This window comes from Zootoca vivipara, chromosome 2, assembly GCF_965207765.1.
Source record: "Zootoca vivipara chromosome 2, rZooViv2.hap1.1, whole genome shotgun sequence".
Classification (NCBI taxonomy): domain Eukaryota; kingdom Metazoa; phylum Chordata; class Lepidosauria; order Squamata; family Lacertidae; genus Zootoca; species Zootoca vivipara.
Genome location: NC_142584.1, coordinates 13754115 through 13763212, shown reverse-complemented (window position 1 = coordinate 13763212; position 9098 = coordinate 13754115).

Here is a 9098-nt window from a genome sequence, read left to right as displayed (position 1 = left end):
CTTACTCATGGGAGCCTGTGGTGTGATTAGCAAGCAAGAGCTTATGCTAGGAAGTTGTCATTTGGAGCACAGAGATAAACGGTTGTGTGGAGGGGGGGGAAAAAACCCACCCTGACAAAGGAAGAAAACATAAGGCACTCGCTTTTGTACCTTGGAAGTTATGGTGTGCAGGAGGAACCAAACCACATTAGCTTCCATTGCTGAGCTTTTGAACTTGCAGATTCAAGTCACCGGCTTATTTTACAGTTCCAGAAACCATCCAATGAATTCCATATGACCTCGGCCAGATCATTCCAACTCCAAGCAGTAGGGTAATTGAGAAAGGGCACTGCTATCCACATTTTAGCCAGCATGTACTGAAGATCAGGTCTGAATCTGAGCCAAGGCTCGGGTCCAGATCTTCTGTTCTCAATACGCAGGATTGCACAGAGATTTATTTTTGAGGAGTAATATTCTGCATAACTGGGAAAGGGCTACAATATCATCGGGCATAACTGTTAAAGCAGATTAAAACCTTTGCTTCTCATTTTACTGGCTTCATCAGGGGAGGGGCTGGTACTTTTAAATTGCTTTCTTTCCATGCATGGTAAATTGCTCCTAAAGCAGCAACATAATCTAAAGTTGCCTTCTCCAGCTACTGACTTGTATGTGTTACTGATTTCCAACTTGCATTAGCTTTGACCCAGCATGGCCAATGGACAGTGATGATGGAAATTGTATATCAAATCAGGCTGGAGAAGACTGATATAAAGGGATGGCTGCAGAAAAGGTTTCCACAGCAAACTTTTAGTGATTCCCCCTCTTTAAATAAGGGCTTTGGGCAATTTGGGTACAAGGCAAGGATACAAACATCTCGAGATTGGGATGTTATTGAAATGCTATGCCTTCAGTTCCCCACAATCGAAGGTCAGAGAGGGAGGATAAAAAAGGGTGTTATTTGGCTTAGGTGAATTGCATAGAAGAAATGGATGTTTGTCAATGAATTGAGGCTTTGCGTATCAAGCAATTCAGCTTCCCAACCATCATTTAAGGTAGGTCAGTAATAAGATTTCCCTTACAGATGGGGAAAAGAACTTGATACTATGTCATGCTCAAGACCACACGATGCACACTCAAAGTGTGCTTTGACCCCAAGGTCCTTCAACCCTATGGTTGTAGCTGCTTGCCAACTGCAATATATCACATCAGACATTGCCTGTGGCAGGGGTCAGCAACCTTTTTCAGCCAGGGGCCGGTCCACCATCCCAACCATGTTATGGGCTGGACTATTTTTTGGGGGGGGGGACTGAACAAATTCCTATGCCCCACAAATAACCCAGAGATGCATTTTTTAATAAAAGGATACATTCTACTCATGTAAAAACACACTGATTCCTGGGCCGTCCGCAGGCTGGATTGAGAAGGCGATTGGGCCGTATCCGGCCCTTGGGCTGCCTACCCCTGGCCTATGAGTTCTTTCTGACAAAAGAAAGCCGCATTTTAAAAGCCACCGAATCTGTATGCGGTACTGATGTGAGTCATAAACAAGCAATCTACTCCGCCAAAAGGAAAGTGAGTGGTGCCCAGGCTTTAGAACAGAGAACACATGTGGGTGGAAGCAGGAGGAACTCTCTGGTGCTTTATGGGATATGTCAGAGAGCTCAATCTGCTTAATGAAAATGCAGGTTGAAAATAAATCATAGGAGGACATCTCGCAAGGAAATATCACTAGTCATAAAAACTCATTTTGGAGTTCCAAGTAAACCAGCAACTGCAAGCCAAAACATTAGAACCCATTTGAAATATATTTGTGGGATGGAACACTGGGGCAGACAAGTCACAACAGTTCCTAGAGTGTCCACTAACAGGAACTCACCTGGAGGGACACCTGACTACAGGTCAGTTCCTGTTCCCTCAGACATGCAAATGAGTTGGATTAGACAAAAGCCCTAGCCTGCAATCACTCTCTCTCTTAGCTACTTCCTCCCTCGATGAGGACACATCTCCAGAGAATCTCTAGTTAGCATGGTTCTCACTCTAGGCCTGCAGCCAAGAGTGAGACCAAATGGAGTCTTACTTTACTAAGTAGTCTCTAGATGTATATGTACTTGTAACTTTTCTAAGCAAGCCTGCCTTTCTGAGATTATGCTGTAACTCAGGATGAAACTGTAAGTAAACTCTATCTTATTTTATAAACACTGTGTTGTGTATTTCTTTTAAGAGGGACAAAGGGGACCTTTGCCAGGAAGTGTAATATTGAACTATAAAGTGTAATATTGTTATAGAGATTCTAGCGAATCTAATGCACATGCTTTGCTGCGCACAAAAGGGGAATGTCACTCTGCTAATATTGGAAGCTTGCTAACACAAGCTTGGATAGGATCTATCTAATAATATATCCTAATCCACATCCCTAACATTCCCATAAAGGGTTATTACGGCCCAGGACTGCGTATTTTTGTGTATTTTTGAAGGATTGCTTTGGATTGTGATTTTGAACTGAGTAGGATTTTTTCAGTTAGAACTTCCTGGTGAGCACATGGTCTATTGTTCTCCAGTGTGCCTAGGGGATTAGCTACCCCTCCCCTCCCTCAGAGTTTACAGCACTGAGAACTCAGAGGCAGTGAAGATTATTTTGCATTTTGAGATATTTTTAGAGATTTTGATTTTGGAATTTTTGGCAAATTTTTGAATTTTGAGAAATTTTTAGAATTTTGAGATTCCAAGATGGCTTTTGCAGATTTTGATAGTGGAGTTAAGCCAGGATTCATGGCTCTAGATGATGACAATTATGTATTTTGGAAACAACGCCTGATAGCATTTTTAGATGCAAGGAATGTTTTGGATGCCATTGAAAATCCTATGCCTACTGGCACAACAGCAGAGGATTTAGCCAAGATAGCAACTTGGAAACGCATGAACAGCGAGGCCAGATACATAATTTTGAGTGGACTTCGCAACAGGCATCTAACATCAGTTAATAGCAAAGATGATGCAGCTAAAATCTTAAAAGATATTGAGCGCAGGTATGGAGCATCTACTAAGAACTCCTACAGGAATTTGATGAGCAAATTAACTGCGCTGAGGATGAATTCAAGAGAAGAATTCACTGACCATATCAGCAAATTTAGTGAAATTGTTCAGAGGATTGATCTTACTACTAAAGCCCTTGATGAAGAAACAAAGGTTTCATTTTTGATAGCATCTCTAGGACCAAGCTTCAGTTCATTCAAGAGTTGCATGGATCACAAAAAGGACCTGACTTTTGAAGAACTGATTGATCATTTGAGAGAGGAATGCAGAGATTACCTTGATTCTTCAGAAAGGAATACAGGGAGAAAGGACACTAATTATGCTTCCAAGCATTTCCAAAGGTCCAGACAAACGCCAAAGGAAATAATTTGCTTTAACTGCAATTTAAAAGGGCACATGGCGAAGGAATGCCGGGCACCTAGGAATAAATCCCGCCCCTTTCCACCAAAAGGCGAAAAGAAGGGGGGTCGTGGGCGTGCAACGATATTGCAAGAAAGAAATGTAGCTTTCCAGAGCTGTGAAGGAAAGCGCAATAAGTGGCTTTTAGACAGTGCAGCAAGCAGCCATTTCTGTTATAAAAGGGAATATTTCAATGAAATAGACAATAATAAACAGTCTGAGATTGAAATTGCTGATGGAAATGTTATAAAGTCAATAGGTGCAGGATCTTTGAACTTGAATTTCAAAGTGAACAATGAGTCTTTTGATACTACAGTGAGTAATGTTAAGTATGCACCAAAGCTGAACTGTAATCTAATAAGTGTGTCTAGCTTGGACAAGAAAGGTTTTGAAATTATATTTAAAAATGGACAATGCAATGTGATAAAAGATGGTGAAGTGTTTATTCAAGCCAAACTAATCAATGATGTGTATGAGATTGATATTTCAGAGAATGAGTCTGCAAGGGTTGCACAACCCAGCAGAAAGGATCAACCAGATCTGGAACTCTGGCACAAAAGGCTTGGACACAGGGATACCAACCTTATCCTGAAAATGCAGAAGGAAAATCTGGTAAAAGGTCTACAGGTAAAGAATTGCAGTACACCAATGCCAAACTGTACAACTTGCATAACTGAAAAGGCAGTCAAGCCTTCCTTCCCACGTTGTACAGAGAAGAGAAGCACAAAAGTCATGGACACTGTTCATACTGACCTATGTGGTCCGCTGAATGTACCTTCCCTAGGAAACAATAAGTACATTCTGATATTTATAGATGACTTCTCAAGATATTGTGTTGGATATTTTCTAGAAGAAAAGAGTCAGACACCGGAATTGTTCAAACTGTACTTAAACATGGTGAAGAACAAATTCCAGAGAGCTCCTTCCACCTTAATTTCGGATAATGGTGGAGAGTTTTGCTCACGGCAGATGAAGGCCATCATGGCACAAGAAGGCATAGCACATGTAACTACAGTTGCTTACACGCCTCAACAGAACTCCATTGCTGAGAGAAAGTTTAGGTCTATTATGGAGATGACAAGGTGCATGTTAAAAGAGGCCAACTTGTCACAGAAGCTATGGGGTGAAGCGGCGAATACGGCGATTTATTTGCAAAACAGATTGCCTACAAAGGGTGCAGAACGCACACCATTTGAACTTTGGCACGGGAGAGTCCCAAGTCTGCAGCACATACGTGTGTTTGGAAGTGTCTGTTATTACCACGTGCCCAAAGAGCGCAGACACAAGCTTGACTCCAGAGCAAAAGCAGGTATCCTGGTTGGATATGCTCCTGGAGGAAAGGGATATAGAGTTCTAGATCCAAAGAGTGGCAGAGTAGACCCATACCATGTGGTTCATTTTGATGAACTAGGAAAGTTTGATACAAAGAACACTGTTATTGACTGTTCTAGAGAGTCACCAGATGAAGAGTTTATAAGTTTTCCTTTAGCACAAGGAACTAATATACCTTCTAGTGTCACAACACCCCCTACAGGCGACACCCCAGAAGACGCAGAGGTCCAGACCCCTGGCGGCACCAGAGACGAAGAGGAGGAGCTGTACGTGGACATGCCAGCGTTGGAGGAGGATGAGGATGCTGATGCGGTTGCACAACCAGAGGTCAGATGCTCATCCAGAACCAACAAGGGCGTTCCGCCACTACGACTGTCCTACTTTGCAGGGTCGGCGTCTCCACCAGAACCTTCCACTTGGGAAGAGGTAGAGCAGATGCCAGCCACCGAAGCCAGTCTCTGGAAGAAAGCCGTGCAGGAGGAGATTGACGCACTGCACAAGAACAAGACCTGGACACTCACAGAATTACCTGCTGGTAAGAAAGCAATTGGGAGCAAATGGGTGTTCAAGGTTAAAAGGGGTTCAGAAGGGGAGGTGCAACGTTACAAAGCAAGACTAGTGGCACAAGGTTTTTCACAGCAATATGGCCACGACTATGACCAAGTCTTTGCTCCGACAGTAAGATACAGTAGCGTAAGATTACTTTTAAGCATCGCAGCATCTAAAGGGATGGAGGTGAAACACATCGATATAGCTACTGCGTTTTTGCATGGGGAAATTTCTGAAGAAATTTACATGAAGCAGCCTAAAGGTTTTATAAAGCCAAATGAGGCACATTTGGTTTGCAAGCTTCAAAAGGGACTGTATGGTTTAAAACAAGCAGCCAGAGCCTGGAACTTGAAATTGCATGGAATGCTGGTGAAACTTGGGTACAAGCAAGGTGAAGCTGACAAGTGTTTGTACACTAAGCAGAGTAATGGACAATTTTCTTATATTCTTGCCTTCGTTGACGACCTTTTAATCGCAACGTCAAATGACAGGGATTATAAAAATGTAGTCCAGCACCTCAACAAGGAAGTGCAAGTGAAGGAATTAGGACCAGTTGAGTATTACCTTGGGATTCAAGTGGAAAGAGAACAGGATGGTTCATTTCTACTTAATCAGAAGCAAAAGATAATTGAACTGTTGGAGAGTATGCAATTGCAGGATGCAAAACCCGTCGACACCCCGATGGCTACAGACTTCTTAAAGAACCAAGAGGATTCGAAGCTGCTGCCAAACAACACCGAATATCGTTCAGCAATTGGTAAACTTTTGTATTTAGTTACCACATGCAGACCTGATTTAGCCAATGCAGTAGGGATTCTCAGCAGGAAAGTGAGTAGTCCCACTGAGCATGATTGGGTTGGTGTGAAGAGGGTGGTTCGATATCTTAAGGGTACAATGGATTGTAAATTAAAGTTACCAGCTGTCAGTGACCCTAAGCTCATTGGGTACACTGATGCTGACTGGGCGGGTGATAATTCTGATTATAAATCCACAAGCGGGCATGTTTTTATGTATGGGGGCGGAGCTATTACATGGGGCAGTTATAAACAGAAATGTATAGCTTTATCGTCTACAGAATCGGAATATGTTGCGGCTACAGAAGCGTGCAGAGAGATTTCCTGGCTGGACCAACTCCTAACAGACTTTGGCGTGGAGAGAAAGGAACCTATAAGCCTGCTGGAGGACAACCAAAGCTGTCTAAAGCTGGCGCAGAATGAGAAGTTCCTAGCACGCTCAAAACACATTGGGGTCAGGTACCACTACGTTCGCCAGATGATACAAGATGGACTTGTCGAACTGTCGTATTGCTGCACATCGGAGATGACAGCAGACATCCTGACGAAACCCCTGCCAAGACAGAGTTTCCAGAACCTGCGTGTCAAGCTGGGACTCTTGGGTGGTTGAATAAAGTTGCTTATGTTTTGTTTTGTATGTAATGAATGTTGTGAATTGCCTGAGAAGGGGTTTGTGGGATGGAACACTGGGGCAGACAAGTCACAACAGTTCCTAGAGTGTCCACTAACAGGAACTCACCTGGAGGGACACCTGACTACAGGTCAGTTCCTGTTCCCTCAGACATGCAAATGAGTTGGATTAGACAAAAGCCCTAGCCTGCAATCACTCTCTCTCTTAGCTACTTCCTCCCTCGATGAGGACACATCTCCAGAGAATCTCTAGTTAGCATGGTTCTCACTCTAGGCCTGCAGCCAAGAGTGAGACCAAATGGAGTCTTACTTTACTAAGTAGTCTCTAGATGTATATGTACTTGTAACTTTTCTAAGCAAGCCTGCCTTTCTGAGATTATGCTGTAACTCAGGATGAAACTGTAAGTAAACTCTATCTTATTTTATAAACACTGTGTTGTGTATTTCTTTTAAGAGGGACAAAGGGGACCTTTGCCAGGAAGTGTAATATTGAACTATAAAGTGTAATATTGTTATAGAGATTCTAGCGAATCTAATGCACATGCTTTGCTGCGCACAAAAGGGGAATGTCACTCTGCTAATATTGGAAGCTTGCTAACACAAGCTTGGATAGGATCTATCTAATAATATATCCTAATCCACATCCCTAACATTCCCATAATATTCACTTTTGGAAGAAGTGTATGCTAAACATTATTGGTGTTTGGTGCCCTAGGGTCATTGCTGCTCCATTCATAACTTCCTGAAGTCAGTTTGCGTCTCCTTTGGCAATAACCTGGATAGGTAGCACAGGCAAGGAGCTCTTTAGGCAACCTTGAGCCAGTCTCTTAACCAGGGGTCAGCAAACTTTTTCAGCAGGGGGCTGGTCCACTGACCCTCAGACCTTGTGGGGGTCTGGACTATATTTTGAAAAAAATATATGAATGAATTCCTATGCCCCACAAATAACCCAGAGATGCATTTTAAATAAAAGGGCACATTCTACTCATGTAAAAACACCAGGCAGGCCCCACAAATAACCCAGAGATGCATTTTAAATAAAAGGACACATTCTACTCTTGTAAAAACATGCTGATTCCCGGACAGTCTGCGGGCCGGATTTAGAAGGCGATTGGGCCGCATCCGGCCCCCGGGCCTTAGTTTGGGGATCCCTGCTCTTAACCTTCAGCCTAACCTAACTTGGACTGGGAGAACTCAATCAGAGCAGCTCAGGCACTAGTGACTTAAAAGATTGGATTACTGCAATGCACCTATGTGGGGTTTCCCTTGTATTGGCCCAAAAACTGGCTAGTACAGAATGCTAGAGCACAGCTGCCGTCAAGAGACAGACCCTGTCAGCATGTAACACCTCTGCTCTGAGATATGCCGTGGTTGCTGATCTGTTACCAGGCCAAATTCAAGGCGTTACTGTTGGTATATAGAGCCCTTAACGACTTGGGACCAGTTTACCCGCAGGATTGCCTTCGTTTGCCCACTTTGCTCTGTGGAACATCAGACGGGCACCTTCAATGTATCATTTTTGGAACCTGCTTAAATCGTTTTTGTTGAGTCAAGCCTATCCAGACACGTAGATGCTGGTGTGTTTTAATCTTTTCTTAACTTTAATTATCTTTAAATGTTTTGATTAAACTGATTTTATTGGTAATTTCAGTATCTATTTGTAAGCTGCGTAGAGCAATACACAAAATTTGTTTAATAAAATATAAACCTGATAAGCCTGCTTAGTGTCTAAAAATGGGATAAGGCCCATTTTACAAACTTAGCAAGTGCCCTATCACAGCTGAGAGAAGGGGAATCCTGCTCTGGCAGAGGGACCCCAAACAAACAAACAAACAGCTTCTGTTGCAAACCCAATACCTTTCCTAGATTGTCCTTAAATCAGCAACAGTTGGCCATTAAGACTTTCTAGGCAACACACTGATGTCTTCTGTTTCAACCATTGCCAGGTTTGTATTTCTCTTGCTTCAGGCTTTGGCATGGCACAACTTGCTCATTCCACCCCTTGATTCTTCCTCCTCCCTGTGAAGAATCTAGGCTGGGCCTTCACATGCAACAGATGGAAGAATGAGCTATACTGCTTCAGGCTATATAAGTAGGGGCTAACATTTTTTTAATGCTCTGCTGCTTCAGAAAGTTTCCTATATTCAGAAAACTAGCATGCCACAAAACATCTGAATTCTGCTTTGTGCTTGAGGTACTCATTTTCTTTCTGCAGGATCTTTTTTTTTTTAACACAGGGAACATCCCAAAAATGAAATTTCCTCACTTAGGAAAGCCTAAACTAGTAAAGGCCGCTCTACACCTGCTTCCGTTACCCATGCACAGCTGTTAAAAGACGTAGGCTTACTTTTAAGAACACAGTACGGTATCTAACTTCATTAT